Below are 22,530 nucleotides of genomic sequence, written 5' to 3'. Positions count from 1 at the left end.
CTGAGCAAGATTAATCCAGTCTCTATCATCATATCCCATCTCCCTCAAATACATTTTAATATTATCCTCCCTTCTACGTCTCAGCCTCCCCAAAGGTCTTTTTCCCTTCGGTCTCCCAACTAACACTCTATATGCATTTATGGATTCGTCCATACGTGCTACATGCCCTGCCCATCTCAAACGTCTGGATTTAATGTTCCTAATTATGTCAGGTGAAGAATACAATGCGTGCAGTTCTGTGTTGTGTAACTTTCTCCATTCTCCTGTAACTTCATCCCGCTTAGCCCCAAATATTTTCCTAAGCACCTTATTCTCAATCACCCTTAACCTATGTTCCTCTCTCAGAGTGAGAGTCCAAGTTTCACAACCATACAGAACAACCGGTAATATAACTGTTTTATAAATTCTAACTTTCAGATTTTTTGACAGCAGACTGGGTGATAAAAGCTTCTCAACCGAATAATAACAGGCATTTCCCATATTTATTCTGTGTTTAACTTCCTCCCAAGTATCATTTATATTTGTTACTGTTGCTCCAAGATATTTGAACTTCTCCACCTCTTCAAAAGAAAAATTCCCAATTTTTATATTTCCATTTCGTACAATATTCTGGTCACGAGACATAATCATATACTTTGTCTTTTCTGGATTTACTTCCAAACCTATCTCTTTACTTGCTTCAAATAAAATTCCCGTGTTTTCCCTAATCGTTTGTGGATTTTCTCCTAACATATTCACGTCATCCGCATAGACAAGCAGCTGATGTAACCCGTTCAATTCCAAACCCTCTCTGTTATCCTGGACTTTCCTAATGGCATACTCTAGAGCAAAGTTAAAAAGTAAAGGTGATAGTGCATCTCCTTGCTTTAGCCCGCAGTGAATTGGAAACGCATCTGACAGAAACTGACCTATACGGACTCTGCTGTATGTTTCACTGAGACACATTTTAATTAATCGAACTAGTTTCTTGGGAATACCAAATTCAATAACAATATCACATAAAACTTCTCTCTTAACCGAGTCATATGCCTTTTTGAAATCTATGAATAACTGATGTACTGTACCCTTATACTCCCATTTTTTCTCCATTATCTGTCGAATACGAAATATCTGGTCAATAGTTGATCTATTACGCCTAAAACCGCACTGATGATCCCCAATAATTTCATCTACATATGGAGTTAAACTTCTCAAAAGAATGTTGGACAAAATTTTGTACGACGTCAACAAAAGTGATATTCCTCGAAAGTTACCACAGTTGGTTTTGTCCCCCTTCTTAAAGATAGGTACGATTATGGACTCCTTCCATTGTTCTGGTACAATTTCCTTTTCCCAAATAGCAAGTACAAGTTTATAAATTTCGCTATATAATGCCCTTCCACCCTCTTGTATTAATTCTGCTGGAATTTGATCGATACCTGGAGACTTGTACTTTTTCAGATTTTCTATCGCAATTTCGACTTCAGAAAGTGTGGGTTCGGGTATAAATGGCTCAGCAGTTTGTATTTCAATTTCGTCCTGATCATTTCTATTTGGCCTATGTACATTTAGTAGTTGCGCAAAATTGTTTTTCCATCTGTTCAGGATTGAATGAGAGTCTGCTATTATTATTATTATTATTATTATTATTATTAATGTTCCGAGGTTTGCGTCTTGCGTCAGACGTGCACTTTGCGTGGTCCCTGTGTGTGGGGTCTACTGAAGACATCGGTTCAACAACGGATCTCTGACAGGGGCGGGAATCGAACCCACGTTATGGGGAATAGTGATCTGGTGTTGTTTTAACGGCTGTGTAAGCCAATGATTGCTCGGGGTGTAGGAGGCGGGCGGGAGCCAATGGACGCGCGCGTTGTAGGAGGCGGGACGGGCGTTATAACGAAGGTCGCTGAGCGCACGGCTGCAGTGAATATTCTGACGACGCTGGCGTCCACATCAACCAGGTAGGAGAGCGGACCGAGTGGAGAACGGGACGAGTGACTGTCTGGGACGAGGTGCCGCGATGTTATTATTATTATTATTATTATTATTATTATTATTATTATTATTACTTTCATATTTAATGTAGTATTAATTTCCGTGAATCTCGGTTTTTAAAGGTCTTTGCATCACAACTCTTCTGTTACTTTTCATTTGAAATTCTATTTTATATAGGTTGAAAGTAATATACAGGGTGGAAGTGAAAAAGTCTTGCAGATTTTCAGAGCGAATAGCTTAGCTATACTAATAATAAATCTGTAGCCAAAATTGTTCTGGTAATTTTCGATTTTCGAAAAATAATTGGTGTTAATATGTGTTAATCCACAAACGATTAGGGAAAACGCGGAAATTCTAGTTGAAGCAAGTAAAGCGATAGGTTTGGAAGTAAACCCCGAAAAGACTAAGTATATGATTATGTCTCGTGACCAGAATATTGTACGAAATGGACATATAAAAACTGGAGAGTTATCTTTCGAAGAGGTGGAAAAATTCAAATATCTTGGAGCAACAGTAACAAATATAAATGATACTCGGGAGGAAATTAAACGCAGAATAAATATGGGAAATGCCTGTTATTATTCGGTTGAGAAGATTTTGTCATCCAGTCTGCTGTCAAAAAATCTGAAAGTTAGAATTTATAAAACAGTTATATTACCGGTTGTTCTGTATGGTTGTGAAACTTGGACTCTCACTTTGAGAGAGGAACATAGGTTAAGGGTGTTTGAGAATAAGGTTCTTAGGAAAATATGTGGGGCTAAGAGGGATGAAGTTACAGGAGAATGGAGAAAGTTACACAACACAGAACTGCACGCATTGTATTCTTCACCTGACATAATTAGGAACATTAAATCCAGACGTTTGAGATGGGCAGGGCATGTAGCACGTATGGGCGAATCCAGAAATGCATATAGAGTGTTAGTTGGGAGGCCGGAGGGAAAAAGACCTTTGGGGAGGCCGAGGCGTAGATGGGAAGATAATATTAAAATGTATTTGAGGGAGGTGGGATATGATGGTAGAGACTGGATTAATCTTGCTCAGGATAGGGACCGATGGCGGGCTTATGTGAGGGCGGCAATGAACCTGCGGGTTCCTTAAAAGCCAGTAAGTAAGTAAGTTAATATGTATAAATAACCATCCTGAAACCGAAAATCGCTTTTTTGATTTTTTTTTTTGTATGTCTGTCTGTCTGTATGTTTGTTACCTTTTCACGCGATAATGGCTGAACCGATTTATATGAAAATTGGAATATACATTAAGTTCGTTGTAACGTAGATTTTAGGCTATATAGCATTCAAAATACTTTATTTAAAAAGGGGGGTTATAATGTGGCCTGAATTAAATAAATCGAAATATCTCCATTATTATTAATTTTCACGAAAAGTATTACATAACAAAAGTTTCTTTAAAATAATTTCCGATAAGTTTTACTCTATACAAAATTTTGATAGGACTGATATTTAATCAGATAAATGAGTTTTAAAATTACAATAACAACGCCATCTAAGGCGCTGTACTGAAATAAAAACAAATCACTTCGTCTATAAGGGGCCTTGGACAACAACAATCGAAAGCTATTAAACATAGCCTAAGAGAATGTTTCTGTGTTTGTATGAAGTAATATCGGAAGCTAATTATTTCTTTAATTATTATTTTACCATTTGAAAGTGTAGTTTCTCTAGATGGACATAATTCTACAATGTTAGTACAGTAACTTCTGAAACATATAGCAAGTAATATAAAGTATACACATTAAAACTAAATGATATGTCAATCTTCATTAAACTATGGTTGCATGTAATAACAATTAAGAAACATGTTAAAGGAATTGTCATTGCACCAAATGAGTGTCTCTGGACCAAAATGATCGCATTTTAATTATTTGGATGCAATTTAAATTAAGTAACATATTAAACGATTTATCCTTCTATCATACACGAATGTTCCCTGGATCAAACGTCCTATTTTAATTATGTAATTACTTTATATTTATTTCTAACGGGTGCAGCGGAGCGCACGGGTACGGCTAGTTTTATATATAACAAAAGAGTGCAATACTATATTGGTGGAAAAATCATAGTTTTGTCAGAAAAAAAAAGTTTTTTCTTTTCCCCAAATGTTTAACAACTTATTCAGGGTACAGTGGATCAGTTATTCATAGATTTAAAAATGGCATATGACTCGGTTAAGATGACGTTTTATATGATATTCTTATTGAATTTGGTATTCCCAAGAAACTAGTTCGATTAATTAAAATGTGTCTCAGTGAAACATACAGCAGAGTCCGTATAGGTCAGTTTCTGTCAGATGCGTTTCCAATTCACTGCGGGCTAAAGCAAGGAGATGCACTATCACCTTTACTTTTTAACTTCGCTCTAGAGTATGCCATTAGGAAAGTCCTGGATAACAGAGAGGGTTTGGAATTGAACGGGTTACATCAGCTGCTTGTCTATGCGGATGACGTGAATATGTTAGGAGAAAATCCACAAACGATTAGTGAAAACACGGGAATTTTAATTTAAGCAAGTAAAGAGATAGGTTTGGAAGTAAATCCCGTAAAGACAAAGTATATGATTATGTCTCGTGACCAGAATATTGTACGAAATGGAACTATAAAAATTGGAGATTTATCCTTCGAAGAGGTGGAAAAATTCAAATACCTGGGAGCAACAGTAACAAATATAAATGATACTCGGGAGGAAATTAAATGCAGAATAAATATGGGAAATGCCTGTTATTATTCGGTTGAGAAGCTTTTATCATCCAGTTTGCTGTCAAAAAATATCTGAAAGTTAGAATTTATAAAACAGTTATATTACCGATTGTTCTGTATGGCTGTGAAACTTGGACTCTCACTTTGAGAGAGGAACATAGGTTAAGGGTGTTTGAGAATAAGGTTGTTAGGAAAATATGTGGGGCTAAGAGGGATGAAGTTACAAGAGAATGGAGAAAGTTACACAACACAGAACTGCACGCATTGTATTCTTCACCTGACGTAATTAGAAACATAAAATCCAGACGTTTGAGATGGGCAGGACATGTAGCACGTATGGGCGAATCCAGAAATGCCTATAGAGTGTTAGTTGAGAGACCGGAGAGAAAAAGACTTTTGGGGAAGCCGAGACATAGATGGGAGGATAATATTAAAATGTATTTGAGGTAGGATATGATGATAGAGACTGGATTAATCTTGCTCAGGATACGGACCGATGTCGGGCTTATGTGAGGGCGGTAATGAACCTCCGGGTTCCTTCATTTAAATTTAATTTAAGGGGTTAAGCACAGCTTACAGCAGTAAAATTTTTGGAAATATTAAACATTATTTTCCCCATTATTATATATTGTACAATAATGAAAATTGGTATGTGTAAAACACTGTCCTTCTGCTATATGAAAAAAATACTTTTACGATTTAAAAAAATTATATATATATATATATATATATATATATATATATATATTTTTACAAATTCAAAATGTTGGCAGTTCACTGTGCAGTGATGAAGCGTTTCCCTCATAACTCATAAAATTGTTAACTTTTTCATGTTCTCTTTCTTTTATTTTATTGCTGAAACTCGTGTTTAGAATATCATGCTCTTTGAACTACATTCCTTAACAATATACATATATATATATATATATATATATATATATATATATATTTATTTATTTATTTATTTATTGTTTGATTTTGTTTTAGAAGAAAATACTGATATTTGATCAATTTTAAATAAATTTATTTTTTTATCAGACAATCTATCAAAGGTAGAGAAGGTAGAAAGCTAGATATGACATGCATAAATACACACAAAAAATGTATCATTACAAAATATTGGATAGTTTTTGAGTTATTGGGAAACGCTTCATCATTGCACAGTGAACTGAATTTAAAAAAAATGTAAATATTTTTATTTTAAATCGTAAAAAAAAAAATTTTTTTTTTCGTATATCAGGAGGACAGTATTTCACACATACTAACTTTCATTATTCTACAAGACAGAGTAATGGAGGAAAAAATGTTGAATATTTCCAAAATCTACACCTGTAAGCTGTATCTAACACTTTAAAAGCCACGAATTTGAAGCCACTGAACGATGCGAACAAGTTACAACGTTGTAGTCAGAGATATAGGAGGTAGTTTACTAAGACAGATAGATTTAAGTCCCTTGATCTCTTACATCTGCATTACGAGAAGAAAGAGCAGTGTGTTAGCGGCGGTGTTGCCGAACTTCTGAAACTTGAAACTTAATTTTCTCTTTAACTATGCATTTAATCACAAAACGTAATATAGGTTTTCTGTTCATTTAAGTGTACAGTACCCTGTCGCCCCTTTCAATCTGCAAGATTATTTTACTTCCACCCTGTATATGTGCAGATTTTAACAGCTTATTCCTTGGGTAGAGTACAATAAAAAAATTAATACGATACCGTATTAGTTCTAAAAGAATACTTTCCTCAGAATAAAATACTTGTCCCCTAAATGTTAACACTGTTTTACTTTATCCGTACGATTCTGATTTTTATAGTTACCATTAGAGGAAGTGATAAGAAATGATTTATCCCTCTGTAGTTTTTAAATAAAATGGACGGTTTTCTTACAAATTATGAGTAAATAAAATTATTAACACGTATCGTTATTTCTTGACAACCCTACTGCAGTGACTAAGGCCCCTAACACACTTGAAGGGTTTTCGCTAGCGAGAAATGTGTTGCGAGAAAGAGGCGAAGAGCCTTCCTCCACACACTTGGCGAGTTCCCGCTATCACAGATCACACCTCGCTATGATCATCTATGCACTGCCTTCACGCAGAAAGCATTTTTCTGATTATAGTAATCACTCGTTGGGGGAAATATTATAGGTTATGTATTTACGTATTTTGTCGTACTTTACAAATTACGTACGAACGCTATGTTGAATCTGAGTATTCAGATGATGAGGAAATGGAGTTACATGAACACATTTTGTTAATGAAAAGAAAAAGTAGGCCTAAAATTAAAGCCAGAAATATCTGAAACTCACATTGTATCTTACGAAAATAAGGGCGAGTTTTGGACACTGGTTTCGATTTGAATGATGATACATTTAGGCGTTATTTCAGGTTGAATGGACCTCAGTTTTTTGCCATTCATGATATGATAGAGGATTCTTTGCTATGTTCTGATTAACTTATGTAAACTGGTAAGACATATAGATACATTATTTCAAATGTTTAAATAATACTATTAAATCTCATCAAAATAAAATACAGCCCTATTTATTTTCAGATAATGTGATATTTGTCTCCAGATTTCTTCCTTAAGTTTCGTGTTTTTATAGTTTTCATCCCGTGTATCATATAAATAGGCCTACGGGTGACATCGTACAAGTTCGATAAGTTTCTGACTGCAATTATCAGCCATCTTTCCTCATTTTCAAATAAAAACAATACAATTCATCGCCACCTGTGATATCTTTTTCTACATTCAATCGTCATAAAGAGTATAAATGTCAAACATCTTTGATAAATGTGTCAAGAAAATTCGCTGAGCTACCGATTCCAGCGAGAAACTCGCGCGAGGTTTTTGCCTCGAACGAGAATTTCTTCCAGTGTGTGGACGTCCATTTGAATCCATTGTTATCAATTTTTTAATTTTCTCGCAACACATTTCTCGCTGGCGAAAACTCTGCAAGTGTGTTACGGGCCTAAGGGACGGAACTCAGTTGTTCAGACCGTGTGCGTGTGTATATTCGTAGGGAGCTGGCAATGCGCTGTTGCCAAACTGCACAGACATTCACCCTGATTTTATAATTATCCATGCAAATGAAATCTCATAATATACAGTAGGTTTTTGTTTATTTTAATGCATTCTGTTACTCCCTTGAGTCTGTACAGTTATATCACTTCCACCCTGTATAATATAATCATCTATAAGAGATACTGGGTTAACCTCTGCGTGCTAAAGATTTTTTAAATATTTCTGTGAGGTTGTAATAATGCATCACAAATTCTGTGAGTAAATAGTAGGGCCTATATTGTGATACAAGTGAGGAAAGCGCTTTATTGCACAATGAGTGTGAAAATTGTCGCGTTGCAATCTACGAATTTTGCAATTGGCATTTCCGCTATTTTTTTTTTCATGGAAATTACACAATAAAACAGATCACGAAAAAAAAAAATGTATACCTGCCAAAGTGACAAACTTCGTCTTTTATCTGGAAACACTTGTGTTGTAAGACACATTTCCAGAAGGTAGTGATTTCGTAGGAACAATAGTATATTGTTTATGTAAAGAACAGTTTTCATTTCTTAAGCGGAAGATCGTAATTCTGTAGTTACAATTTAAATAATTTGCATAAAAAATAATGCCTTGTGATGATGAAAATGAAACCAACAAATTTATTATTGTCCATTACTGTGGAGTAACGGATAACATTTCTGACCGTGAAACGAGCAGTCCCGGGTTCAAAACGTGGTTGGGAGAAGTTACCTGATTGAGGTTTTTCCGAGGTTTTCCCTCAACTCTTTAAGAGAAAATGCTGGGTAACTTTCGGCGCTGGACATTATTAATGTCAACAATTTGTAAAGCACTGTAGAAACGTTTCACTCGAATATTAGACTATCATTAATAAAGTGTTAACAGTAAAAAAAAAAGTTATTGTGTAGATGCGCTCATTTCAGTTTCTTATTGGAAATGTTGTCTTTCAACATGTTTTTAAAAAACTACCGTAAATTTTATTTATCTTATGTAGGCCTACTTCTTGAAAATACCTTCTGTTAAATTGCCCACCTTACATACGTTGGCATATTATTTAGAGTGGATTTTCGACGGCTTTGGAATTAGAGCGCAACAATTGACTAATTTCGTGTTGCAAATCAAGCTTTCAGATACAACTCCCTGTAAAGTTGATTTGAATAATTTCGAGGGAAAAATTGTTCCGGGGCCGGGCATCGAACCCGGGACCTTTATTTAAACGTACCAACGCTCTACCAACTGAGCTACCCGGGAACTCTACCAGACACCGATCCAATTTTTCCCTCTATATCCACAGACCTCAAAGTGGGCTGACAACCGTCAAGCAACCAACATTGAGTGCACACTAACTCTGTGTGACTTAAATTGTGGTTTTCTGTTAACGAACAGTGACGTGTATTATGCAAATCAAGCTTTCAGATACAACTCCCTGTAAAGTACGTTTAACCAAAGGTCCCGGGTTCGATACCCGGCCCCGGAACAATTTTTCCCTCGAAAAAAAAATAATAATTTCGTGTTGTTACAAAATTCGTTTTCTGTGTTATCAATTTTAGGAACAATGACACGTTAGTTTGTAAATCGAGAGGCATTTTCTGAGATGTTTTCCAAAATCTTGAGCATTGAAACTTCACATGTGGATTTTGAGTTCTCAGATGGATGAATTTTTGTAAACTTTAGAATAGAAGCACAACAATTGACTCATTTCGTATTGTTACGAATTTATTTTCTTTGTTATCAATTTTATGAACAATGTAATGTTTGTAAGTCCAGTGGCATTTTCTCAAAATAGGGAGCATTACGTACACACAAAGAAGTTTCATATATGGATTTTGAGTTCTAAGATATGGAAAAATACCGCTCCCCTTTACATAGGTTGGCCTTTTGTTTACGATGGATTTTTGTAGAGTTTGGAATGGGAACGCAACACTTAACATGTTGTTACGAATTCATTTTCTGTGTTGGTATCAGTTTTAAGAACAATGATATGTTTGTCTGTAAATCAGGAGACATTTTCTGTGGAGACGTTTTCCAAAATCGAGAGGATTATGTAGACACAAAAAACTTCACATGTGCATTTTGAGTTCTAAGATATGGAAGATTACCCCCTCTGCCCTTATATGTACGTAGGTTGACCTCTTGATTAGGATGGTTTTTCGTAGGCTTTGGAATGAGAACGCAACAATTGACGAAATTTAATAGGCATTTTCCGTGTTATCAGTTTTATGAATAATGGATTATTGTTGGTAAATCAATAGACATTTTCTATATAGATGTTTTCCAAATCCGGGAGCATTGTGTAGACACAAGGAATCTTTAGATTGGATTTCGAGTTAAATGATATAGAAGGTATATTTAAAATTACGCAAAAACGCGTCCTTACAACGGAATTTGGGGCTGAGAAAACTGAATATGTGAGCGCCAAGCCTGTTTGCCATTTATCTCACTCCGACTTTTACTGTTCCAATGAAGGAACGTTAGAGAATTTTGAAGAGAAAAGCTGAAAATATGCGTAACCAAATAGCTATCAGCTTAATGTTGTTCAGTCACTTTTTTGCATAACATTCCACCTATCCTTTGGTTTTCGACGCAGTCCGTTACTCCATTCTGTGTAATGTACGTCGTGGTTTTCTGCAAGGTCCGTCCCGCTGCATTTTGCAATTATTAAATAGGATCCTTTCGGTTGTAAATTTGATGGTTAAACACCAGAAACAATATTTGAGGAAATTTTGACATAAAGACGTGTATATTGAAGAGTCACTTTACCTGAAAAGCAGTTTTATAGAAAAATACGTATGTATGTCAAAATCTTCGGAACAAAGCACTGTCTTTTTTTTTTTTCGCAATTTTGTGATGTTCTCTCTCCGGTACATATCTTTCGTAGAATCCTTGTAATTGTGTGTAACGTTTGTGTGATTTAAAATAATCGTAGATCACAGCTTTGATGGGAGTCATCTTAGCATAATCATAGAGTAAAGAACTTGAAATTTTATTGAACATCGTAACCAATGCAACAAAATAAATGCAGCATTCAAGTCACTAGTAATATCACAATCTAGTATATACAGTCAAGAAGCTCAATACGTAAGGAATATGCATCCATAGATAGTTGCTAACCACTAATCGCTAATATCGCCTCATTACAGACAATGCGAAATAGTACCTGCACAGTCTATTGTTCCTGGCACCCTCACAACTCAAGCTTCGTGACTGTATATACTGGACTGTGGTAATATCTTGGATTTATACATAATGATGATATTCATACTTCATTTGTTTGTCCAGTAATGACATGTTGCGGGTTGCTAAGCAACAAGATGTGCGTAGAGTATTACAGAAATGGTAACGGACATTTTTTGCCGAATATGTATGCACACTTAAGGGGAGAAGATGGTTAAATATGGTGAAAAAGCAGTAAATGTTCAAAAGTTCTCTTATTTTTCCCCCTTTATAATATGAGGAAATGTATCACAAGAACTTTAACGCGCATTTATGGCCTTGTCAGCTTCTGTAACGCCATTTTTAAAACTCTAATGCACAGGATTTTTAAATGACATTAAATATACTCATCACAGTTTCCCGTAAATTTGTTTGCTTTGTTTCATACAAAAAGTTAAATATCTTCAGAACTATTGATGCTACAGCCATGATATTTGGTACACAAATTCTTTATTATATTACGAAACATTTCTATGGAATAGAAATTTGTTATTAAGTTCTATTTAAAAAATATGCCTCCACATTTGTATTAAAAATACCTTGAAATTCATTCTTAAAATGTATAATTTTTATCTTAAAATTAAAAAAAAAATGAAATAAATATATTTGTCCAGGCATTTTAAATAAAGTGCTTTTAGGGTAAAATGTAGTAGAAATTTTGTATTTTTACTTTAAAAATTGACTCAAATATCCATTCTAATGAATTACCGTATCCTGGTGTTTTTTTTTTTTTTTCCAATTTTGGCCCCAAGAGTTACAAATTGTTGTGCAAAAATGATATTTCTATATCTGAAACAGTCGACCTGGTTGGCAAGTTGGTATAGCGCTGGCCTTCTATGCCCAAGGTTGCGGGTTCGATCCCGGGCCAGGTCGATGGCATTTAAGTGTGCTTAAATGCGACAGGCTCATATCAGTAGATTTACTGGCATGTAAAAGAACTCCTGCGGGACAAAATTCCGGCACATCCGGGGACGCTGATATAACCTCTGCAGTTGCGAGCGTCGTTAAATAAAACATAACATTTTTTTTATCTGAAACATGAAAATTGAATGTTAATTAGGGAAGACAATTCAAATTTAACCATCTTCTCTCCGTAATCGATATTTGAAACATTTTTCGTAGGTCGAGGAAAAAAAAGAACTTTCAGAGGTACGTAATAAAAGCCAGAGAATGCAGGAAAATAGCTATTGTAATATAATTAATGGAACAAGAGTTTTATTTTCTTGTTTTCTTTAAGGATGTAGCCTGTACGTATAGTTCATAATAGTTTTCGTGTTTCTGCAGCTGTTTTAAGTGAAAAATTCCAAAATATCTCGCACAGCGTTTTGAAATCTTCTTACCATTCCTTCTTGCAACATGATGATGATGATGATTATTATTATTATTATTATTATTATTATTATTATTATTATTATCATCGTTTGGGGATAACCTCAATAAAAAATAACTATTCAACCCAACCGGGATTCGATCCTGCACTCGAGCGCACCAGAAATCTAACCCTAGACCACAGCAACAGCTCACTCTTAGTGTATTTCTTACTGTTATTTATACATAAAATAGTTTCAACAGTCTTTTGTTTGGTCTCTAACTATCTGTCGTCAGTTATTATTTCGTGCTCCTTTCATTTGTTTCTTTATTCCGTTACGTTTTTGTCTTTAATATACGCAGTTTCGTTCTTCGCGGGTATCTTCATTTGTTTCCTTTTCTGGAAGTGTGTATCCTGTAATGGAATCTCGTTTTCTTTTGTTTTGGTCCTCTCTCCTGTAATCAGAATTCACAAGCTTCTAATTACAAGCCAACTGTTGTGGAATTTCAGTTTTATTCTAATTTTTGCGCACTGTTCCACATAAATAAATAATTAAATACGTGTAACAGAATTTCCTTTTGCCTTAAAATTAAATAATTTTACTTTTGAAGTAGTCCGTAGCAACGTAGTATTTTTATACCAACAAGATACGTCATGTCATCATTTGCGCCTGTCATATGTTTCAGAAGTCTTTGCAGTCTTCTTTTTCCCTCTCGGCCGCTTGTTAAACATTTCTAAAAGTAATCTGTGTTCACGCATTCTTGTAACTTCTAGCTATACTTCTTAATACAGTGTACTTCTTAATATTGTTCATAATTTTGATCTGTTTTTGTATTGTATTGTATTGTATTGTATTTATTAACATTCCACGGTATTCATACATTGCTTACAGCTAGAATATGGAACAAGTAAAAAAACTTAATACTATTATAAAGTCTTAATTTATAGTCACAGTCTAGATGAAATATATACAGACGAGATTTACAATATAGTCTACTAATACAACACAAAGTTTTAGTATCAATTTCATGAAGTGTTGTTGAATGTCATGAATTCACCTACAGAATAGAAGGCGTGAGAAATTAGGTACTTCCTTAATTTGGCCCTAAATAATTTTATGTTTTGAGTTTCATTCTTTATATCGATAGGGAGCTATTAAACATTTTTACTGCCATATAACGCACTCCTTTTTGATAGCACGATAGACTTGCCGATGGAGTATGAAAGTCATTTTTGACGTGTATTTATGCTATGAACTGTTGAATTAGTTACAAAGTTTTCACGATTACATACGAGGAAGACTATTAATGAAAAGATATACTGACAAGCCATGGGCATTATTTGTAGTTTTTTGAAAATAGTCCTACACGATTCCTTAGATTTGGCACCTACTATTATTCTAATTACTCTTTTTTGTAATAGGAATATACTGTTACTATCTGTGGAATTTCCCCAGAATATTATTCCAAAACTCATTACCGAGTGGAAGTATGCAAAGTATATTGTTTTTAAGGTATTGATATTTACTATCTTTTGCATAGATCTAATAGCAAAACAAGCTGAATTTAGTTTGGGGGTAATTTCTTTAATATGATTTTTCCAATTTAACACATTATCGATTTTTAAGCCAAGAAATTTGGTTGTTGTTGTTTCTAATAGGGATCTATTGTTAATTATTGCGCTAGAAATTTGCGAGGTTGAATTTGCACAGGATTTAAATTGCATTATGTTAGTTTTGTTACAATTTAATACTAATTTATTGACTGAGAACCAGTCACATATTTTGAAGAGAATTTGAAGATTGGAATGTGTTGCAGTTATTGGCTGTAATTACTATACTTGTGTCATCTGCAAATAATATGGGATGACCTACTAGTGTCTGTAGAATTTCTTCGGTCCTTTTGTATATGCAGCTATTGTCAGAAATGTGCCTGTTATGTCCCAATTTTTTTTCTTACTGAAAAAATTTAAAGAGAAAGGACTGTGGTGCTGGAAAAAGAATTTGGCAATTTATTGGTCTGATTTTGTTCGTATCAAATATACAGGGTGATTCACGTGGAATTACCGCCACTTTCGGAGCATATTGTCGAAGATATTTTGAGCAAAAAATGTCATATAAACGTGGGTCTTATTCTCAATATTTTCAGAGTTAAACTAATTTGAAGTTTGTTAAAATAGTAATATGCGTTACAAGAGCGGTATGTTGAAGTTTTCATGTTCGAGGAAAAGTTTGAAAAAGCGAAACGTAGTTGAGCTTTTTTAATTTCCGAGAATTGAAAGAAAACATACCGCTCGTGTATCGTACATTATTTTGTGCGAAGATCGTTTATTACATACCTGAAAGAGGAATTTCTAATTAGTTGCAATGAAATCTCCATCTTGGTTTCTGTTCAATGACGGCAAATTTGCAAAACAAAAATATCTATCTTCAACATTGTTGCTTTAAAATGTTTTCTATGTTTACTATACTCCAGCAGGCCGTGATATACGTCTGTCTTTTTTTCCCCCAGTCTATGATGAGTCTGGAATCTTGTTGATTTTTTCACGGCTTCCTTAATGTTACTTGCATCACGAATGCAGTAACTTTAGTGGAGTTGTAGAGTTTACTTAATTTTTGCAAATATTTAAAAACAATAATAACATTGCAATTTAGGTGAAATTGCAGTGGTAAGTTTCCAATTTATAATTATTACTATATTGAACGTCTCTAAAAATAATATGTTAAAAGCCTAAAGCAGTAAAATCAATATGTCACTTAAGCGGTAAGAAGAGGGAAATTGTTATGTGTGTTCGGTTGGGAATACTGAATGTGGAATTTAAGACTTTCCGCGGATTGGTTTTGTGCGGAAACCAAGCAAATACGCACGATCTCGCACAAAATATGGTATTCTCATATTACCGATCAGAGTTTTGAAGGAAAAAGAAGAGTTGAAATGTTTTTATCATAATTTAATTACCTTTTTCCTTAACATAAATTGTCAACGTGAAAAAAACGTTAATTGTTATGAAAAGTGTGGTACATTAATTTTACACTCGTCAGTAATTGAAAAAATATAATTATCTGGATATAAATACCTTTTTTTACTTCCATACCTCAGCTAGCACTGCACAGTAATTGAACACGTGTACTTTCCTAAGTAGCAAAACATTCTTTATCCATTGCACTCTTTTTTTTTTCCTCCTAGTTTGTTTAATGTTTTATATTAGCATAATAATTCCCGTTTCTGCTTCGTAACCAGTAAAACTGTACCCTCCAACTCCCTCCAGCAAATACGTGACATCAATGGAAAGCTAAAAAATATAACAGCGAGCCCGAACATTAGAGTGCGGACCACCAATCAGCGCTCCAACGAAGGGAGGGGATCGTGGATTTTGTTGACTCTGTTTCGGACGAAAAGTTAATGATGTTAAACCAAGTATAGCAAAAGACGATTAAAGGTTGACGATACGTTGACAGATAAACTTTTGTTCTGCAGTTTTTAGATGAATATCCGTGAAATGGGAGTTGCTTTCGTATCCAACGTAAGCACATTATCTGGTTTCCGCGAAGTAACTGTAAAGAAAATGTCAGATATTCTCATGCTGAATCTTCAGCCTCATCTCTTAAAGTAAAACCCTTTAACTGTCAGCAATTCCATCGATGTTAAATAAAACCGAAGTTGATACATGATTATTAAATAATACTAAATGTTTCCATTAGAAAGCTGTGATAGATCAGTAGATAGACGTGACCATGTCGAACTCCAGACATGTTTAGTTAATAATTTTTTAACGTGAAATGTTTGTCCTCGATTGTCAACTGAATAATATGATAGGAAAATTTTAACATCTCACGTCAGTTGCTTAGCAACGATATTGACTTATAGTCACGTTATCTTCATATCTATTATGAGGCGATGTTTCACTGTTTTTTTAAGCCTACACAATTCATAAACATAACCCACTATATAAACATCAGCTTTAAATTATTTATATATAGATAGGGGTGTGATTTTATTGTGGTTATTTTATCCTATTTCGGTGATCAAAATGGTTTAACTTCGGTGAAAATTTCTTTAAAAAAAACAAGCAGTTTGGGCATATATAATCTCTAATGAAAGTTAAAAAAAAAATACTTTTTTAATTATTATTGAAACAATCCCTATGAAACTAACAATTTTTTTTTGCATCATTAATTAAATCCATGACGACACTGCTATCTGCTTGCGCTGCTCCCTGGAAGTATTTCCTGCAACTATGTGTACATCGTTGCCAGATGTTACAAGCATGTACTGATGAGCGATCAAATATGTAGTAATGTTCACGTATATTTTTTATAACGAAGAAATTGTTCACATTTTATTTGGAGGAAAGAGTCATTTTTCTTGCGAATTTTCCAGAAAACCTGTTTTTTTTTAATATCATGATTATGAAATAATTTCGTGGAATTCTATCAATTTCGCAAAAAAATCGCGGATATATATTTCATTTAAACGTGACATTCATTAAGAAATTAGAATTTTCCATGCATAAAATTGAGTTTTTAACAAATTTTGCATTTATCGTTACTAAAAAAAATCAGCCACCGGCGTAGTTCAGTCGGTTAAGGCGCTTGCCTACCGGTCTGAAGTTGCGCTCGGGTGCGGGTTCGGTCCCCGCTTGGGCTGATTACCTGGTTGGGTTTTTTCCGAGGTTTTCCTCAACCGTAAGGTGAATGCCAGGTAATCTATGGCGAATCCTCGGCCTCATCTCGCCAAATACCATCTCGCTATCACCAATCTCATCGACACTAAAGCTGGACTTCTATGCCCAAGGTTGCGGGTTCGATCCCGGGCCAGGTCGATGGCATTTAAGTCTGCTTAAATGCGACAGGCTCATGTCAGTAGATTTGCTGGCATGTAAAAGAACTCCTGCGGGACAAAATTCCGGCACATCCGGCGACGCTGATATAACCTCTGCAGTTGCGAGCGTCGTTAAATAAAACATAACATTTAACATTCGACGCTAAATGACCTCGTAGTTGATACAGCGTCGTTAAATAACCAACTTAAAAAATCACACCGTCCTTAGCAACGTAAACAATGGCTTTATTCACAGCAGTGAATTAAAATTTTTTTAATCATTTTCTCCATGACAACCAACACATTAGCAAGAACAAAATACTTACTAAACATTCATTCATTTATAACTTCTTCACAAACAACACATTACAAAGAAAAGGACCACAATTTAAAATTAAATTTAGATACAACTAATAATGGATAAAATATTATACAGGGTTAGTTAAAAGTCCCGCACCTCCTAAATAAATTTTGAAGCATACGGTTCAGTGACATGAAACTTGGTATGTGAGGATAACCATATACTAAGAACTCAATAATGGTATTGCCGAGTTTTTTCTACTTCCGGTTTAACCGGAAATAACTCCAACTCTCTTATTTTAAATGGAACACTCAATATATTATTTTATTTTTGAATAGTACTCATTAAGAGCTTTTTAAAAATTACCCATGTCTCAGCAGAGGTGAACGATTGTCCAACCAAAACGTTCGTAACGTGTGGTCAGAATCATGATCCCCCAGCCGATATGGTATACGAATGGATCACACTACTTAATATAGTTATCCAAATTTCTCGCGATGGTAGATGGGCATCGGTCCCATACACTGGTGCAAATTTCGTGAGAAAATTCTTTCCCACGAGGACTCGAACCAGCACACATTCCTTGTCGCGGTCATGTCGTGAAACGTGTAAATAAAGCAGGAAAATAGATAGTCAAAACCCGTATATCCGTAGTGGTAATATACGTTTCAAGAGCGGTATGTTGACGTTTTCATGGTCGAGGAAAAGATTGAAAAGGCGAAACGTAGTTGAGCTTTTTTAATTTCCGAGAACATGAAAACAAACATACCGCTCGTGTATCGTATATTATTTTGTGCGAAGATCGTTTATTACATACCTGAAAGATGAATTTCTAATTAGTTGCAATGAAATCTCCATGTTGGTTTCTGTTTAATGACGGCAACTTCGGAAAACCAAAATATCTTTTTTCTATTCTGTGTTTACTATACTCCAGCAAGCCGTTATATACGTCTGTCTTTTTTTTTCCCCACAGTCTATAAATGCGAACTTAAAACAAACGGTAAGGTTATGTAATGATTTATTTTTCATTTTAATATTTTAACAATATTATTTATATAACATATTGCAGTAATAACATCGGCATCTGGAATCTTGTTGATTTTTTCACGGCTTCCTTAATGTTACTTGTATCAGGAATGCAATAAGTTTCGTGGAGTAGTAGACTTTACTTAATTTTTGCAAATATTTAAAAACAATAATTAACAGTGCAATTTAGGTGAAATTGCAGTGGTAAGTTTCCAATTTATAATTATTACTATATTGAACGTCTCTAAAAATAATATGTTAAAAGCGTAAAGCAGTAAAATGAATGTCGCGCTTAAGCGGTAAGAAGAGGGAAATTATGTGTGTTAGGTTGGGAATACTGAATGTGGTATTTCACACTTACCGCGTATTGGTTCTGTGCGGAAAACAAGCAAATATGCACGATCTCGCACAAAAGCATATAAGTATACCCAGTGTATTTTGTTTCTTTTGGTAAAGGGCAAAGGAATTTAACATTTCCATAAGAAACCTATGTATAAAAACAATGAAGCAATAACTTAACCAGTGGGTCTTGTTTAGAAATTAGCAGGCTTTGACAATTTGTAAAACAAGAGAACATCAGGCTTTGACTTAGCAACCGTAAATGACCTTCTCTTGTTTTATTAATTGTCAAAGCCTGCTAATTTCTAAACAAGGCCCACTGATTAAGTTATTTCTTCATTTTTTATACATAGGTTTCTTATAGTAACTTTAAATTTTTATTTTTTTACACTCAGAAAAACACACTGATAGCGCTTTGTAGACTGACAGAGTATAAAAAAGTAGAGGGAAGTCAGTAGCAGTTAAAACTGATAGAGAATTCTTCTATCTGGAGCATAGTAAATCTGGAACGAGATGGAAATGTGTTGAAATCGTCATCAGTTACGTAGAGATAGCGATTGTTCGGGTCGACAGCTACAGAGGGTAGGGACGATATGTTGTGACAGCTGTTGCATTCCACTAAGATGTTCAGATGGATCGCAGCTTTTAGGCGGATGCAGTCCTTGGAAGTGATTACGAAGGGACAAATAATGTATAAAATGAAGCGAAGATAGAGTAGGAACACTGGATATTGTCTACAATAGTGATTCTCTATTGGAGCGCTCAAAGAGCTGTTTATGGGAAACCGAAACAAAATAATAATAATAATAATAATAATAATAATAATAATAATAATAATAGTAGTAAGTAATTAATAATAATAATAGTAAGTAATTAATAATAATAATAATAATAATAGTAAGTAATTAATAATAATAATAGTAAGTAATTAATAATAATAATAAGTAATTAATAATAATAATAATAATAAGTAATTAATAATAATAATAGTAAGTAATTAATAATAATAATAATAATAATAAAATAATAGTAAGTAATTAGTAATAATAATAATAGTAAGTAATTAATAATAATAATAGTAATAAAATAATAGTAAGTAATTAATAATAATAATAATAGTAAGTAATTAATAATAATAATAATAATAATATTTTTTAATTTAAATTTATCTGCTTGAAAATTTAGACATATAAGACTGGTTTAAGTTAAATAAAACAATTAATTTATTTTGATTTTAAAATTATAAATCTACGAAGTTTCTCCCTGCTTTGCCTAACAAAGGCAAGATATTTTCGTTAAATTTAATATTCATTATATGAGGTATCGCCATCCTCATTGAATATTAACACAGCTACTATGAAGTAGTCAATGTGTACTATCACCATTAAATCGAGAAAAATTCGTTCCGGCACCGGGAATCGAACCCGGGACCTCTCAGCTCCTCTGAGAGGAGTTCGACCGGCACCGTGTCCCGGCATAGCTCAGTTGGAAAGAGCCCTCAGCGCGCAGAGCTGAGAGGTCCCGGGTTCGATTCCCGGTGCCGGAACCAATTTTTCTCGATTTAATGGTGACAAGATATTTTCGTTAAATTTGAATTAATTAATTTGTCTGGCTTTCATTCATTCTTGTGATAAAAGTATTTACTTTGAGTATTACACTTTTACTACGTCATACATACTACTTTTGACCAATAAAACGGTACGAAAGGACGTCTTCCAACCAATCGTGGCTGCTTATCGCACAATTTTATCGCGTCCCTAGCATTTGTTTAACTTTATCGCGTCCCTAGCATTTGTTTATTTTTACCACTACCCTAGCATTTGTTTCTTTATTTGCCAACATTTCAAACTGCACTTGTCTGGACGTCAAAAAAAAAAAAAAAAAAAAAAAAAAAAACAGAAAATTACAAACCACTCCAGTCGATGCACAGCACTTTCAAATATGACTCGCATTGGCATTCAAGAACAAGAATTAATAAAGATCACTGGTCATATATGAAGAGCACCATTCGGAAATCCTGAATAAGTTGAGGGATACACCATGTACATCAACGAGTTCACTTCTTTTACGCACACGTCCAATATAACATCAGCTGAACCACCAACCACTAAAACATTCAAATGTTAAAATTGTACTTTCAATAATTGTTTCTTTTAAAATTATTCATGTTTATTTTTTATTTCATCATCCCTAATTAAAACGTTTCTTGTTTATTTCATCATCCCTAATTAAAACTTTTCCAACACTCGTTTATATTAGTTAGGTTATGTTATAGCTTCTGCTATATGATATTATGGATAGTCACGTATCAGAGATTGTTTAATACTAAGATTTATTGAAAATCATCTGTCAAGTGACGTTGATTACTGGGATCCGGATGATTGAAGTGGAATGCAACTGTTTTAATAAAAATGAAACTGAATCAACAAAGCCTTCTTGACTAGTAACCGTATACAGAGTTCAATGAAGATTCCATAGTTGGCACAACTGATAACAAGAAAACAGCTAAACATAACACACTACTGCCATCTAGCGTAATATTTGTAAGATGAGATGGTACAATAATACATTTTAAGACAGTTGTATTTTCGAAAGTCAATTAATATTTTATTGTATTATAGTACTTTGTTACTTCTAATCTTTATATACTTTGTTATAATCGTGTAATAGTCAATTAAATCCCACTCGAGTTTTGATTTTCTCTAGACAAATTTCAGCATGGTGTTGTGAAGTGACTATAAGGTTTAGAAATATCAAAATAGCACAGGATATGCCTTAAACAATGAAATTTATTTGCTTGTCATTACTTTTTGAAAATAACACATTTCAAGGGATCCTTTCGGTACCTTATGGTTTGTTGCAATCTTACCCAGGAATTGCAAATCTAGCTTCCAGATATAGCTCCTCGTGAAGTGGACTCGAATAATTTCAAAAGAAAAATTGTTCCGGAGTCAGGTATCGATTCCGGGACCTTTACCTAAGCGCACCAATCCTCTACCGACTGAGCTATCCAGGAACTGCACCCGACACCGTATCTAAGGAAAAAACAGACGGTGTCGGGTGACTTAATATATGTCAACATATATGTCGAACTTGCAGGCCACAAAGGGAAAAACAATGGAGGAGAAGTATTCGATCCGGTGCTGTGGATTGAACTTCGGTGTAGCTCAGTGGTTAGAGCACTTGGGACGTAGAACCAAGGACCCGGGTTCGATCCCCGGCGCCGGAGTGAATTTTTCTCCTCTAATAATCATTTTTTCCTGGACGCTTAATTTCTCGTTTTTTGAGATATCAACTGGCCGGCTCGATCTCCAGACTTTACAGTTGCTGATTTTTTTCTGTGGGAATAACTCAAGGACACCATGTTTCAAAGCAGACCACACTGTATCCAGGGTCTGAAAACAAGGTATAGGCATAAGTTCAACCCCATGTTTATTGCAATGTGTTAGTCGGTTTTTTTATACGTTTATTGAAATTGCAGAATTAGGGTACACAAAAGTCTTCGTAGGGTTGAACCTATTTTTAATGACACAGTTGGTACTTGTGATGCTTGTGCACATTGTTGTATAACATGTGCTCTGTTATTTTTGAGAGGTTGGTATCATCTTACTAAATTTAGGGGTAGATTTTTTTTTAAAGTGCTGTGCCCTTTTATCTGTACACTTCTGAAATACGTGCTGTAGACCTATAACAAATTTATAAAAGAATGAAACGAACCTTCCAAATATCTTTTTCCGTCCTTGAAAATGTCCAAAAAATTGCAAGATGCAAGATCTGGGTTAGTCGCTGGGTTTATGAAAATTTCTGTCTAT

The 22,530-nt window shown here is 34.4% G+C and overlaps 1 protein-coding gene across 2 annotated transcripts in view; it reads left to right on the top strand.

Moving 5' to 3' along the window:
* The first annotated feature begins 1,905 nt into the window (after positions 1 to 1,905).
* The window catches only part of LOC138711877 (uncharacterized), a 143,658-nt gene continuing 123,033 nt past the window's right edge, over positions 1,906 to 22,530 (top strand). The window contains exon 1 of one of the 2 annotated variants that reach the window (XM_069843145.1): positions 1,906 to 1,940. The gene's annotated coding sequence lies outside the window, so the exon portion shown is untranslated. Of the gene's footprint in view, positions 1,992 to 22,530 lie in introns of both variants that reach the window. The other variant, XM_069843154.1, reaches the window with a different exon arrangement.

The sequence above is a fragment of the Periplaneta americana genome, chromosome 2, assembly GCF_040183065.1.
Source record: "Periplaneta americana isolate PAMFEO1 chromosome 2, P.americana_PAMFEO1_priV1, whole genome shotgun sequence".
Lineage (NCBI taxonomy): Eukaryota > Metazoa > Arthropoda > Insecta > Blattodea > Blattidae > Periplaneta > Periplaneta americana.
This window is presented reverse-complemented; position numbering and strand designations above follow the sequence as displayed.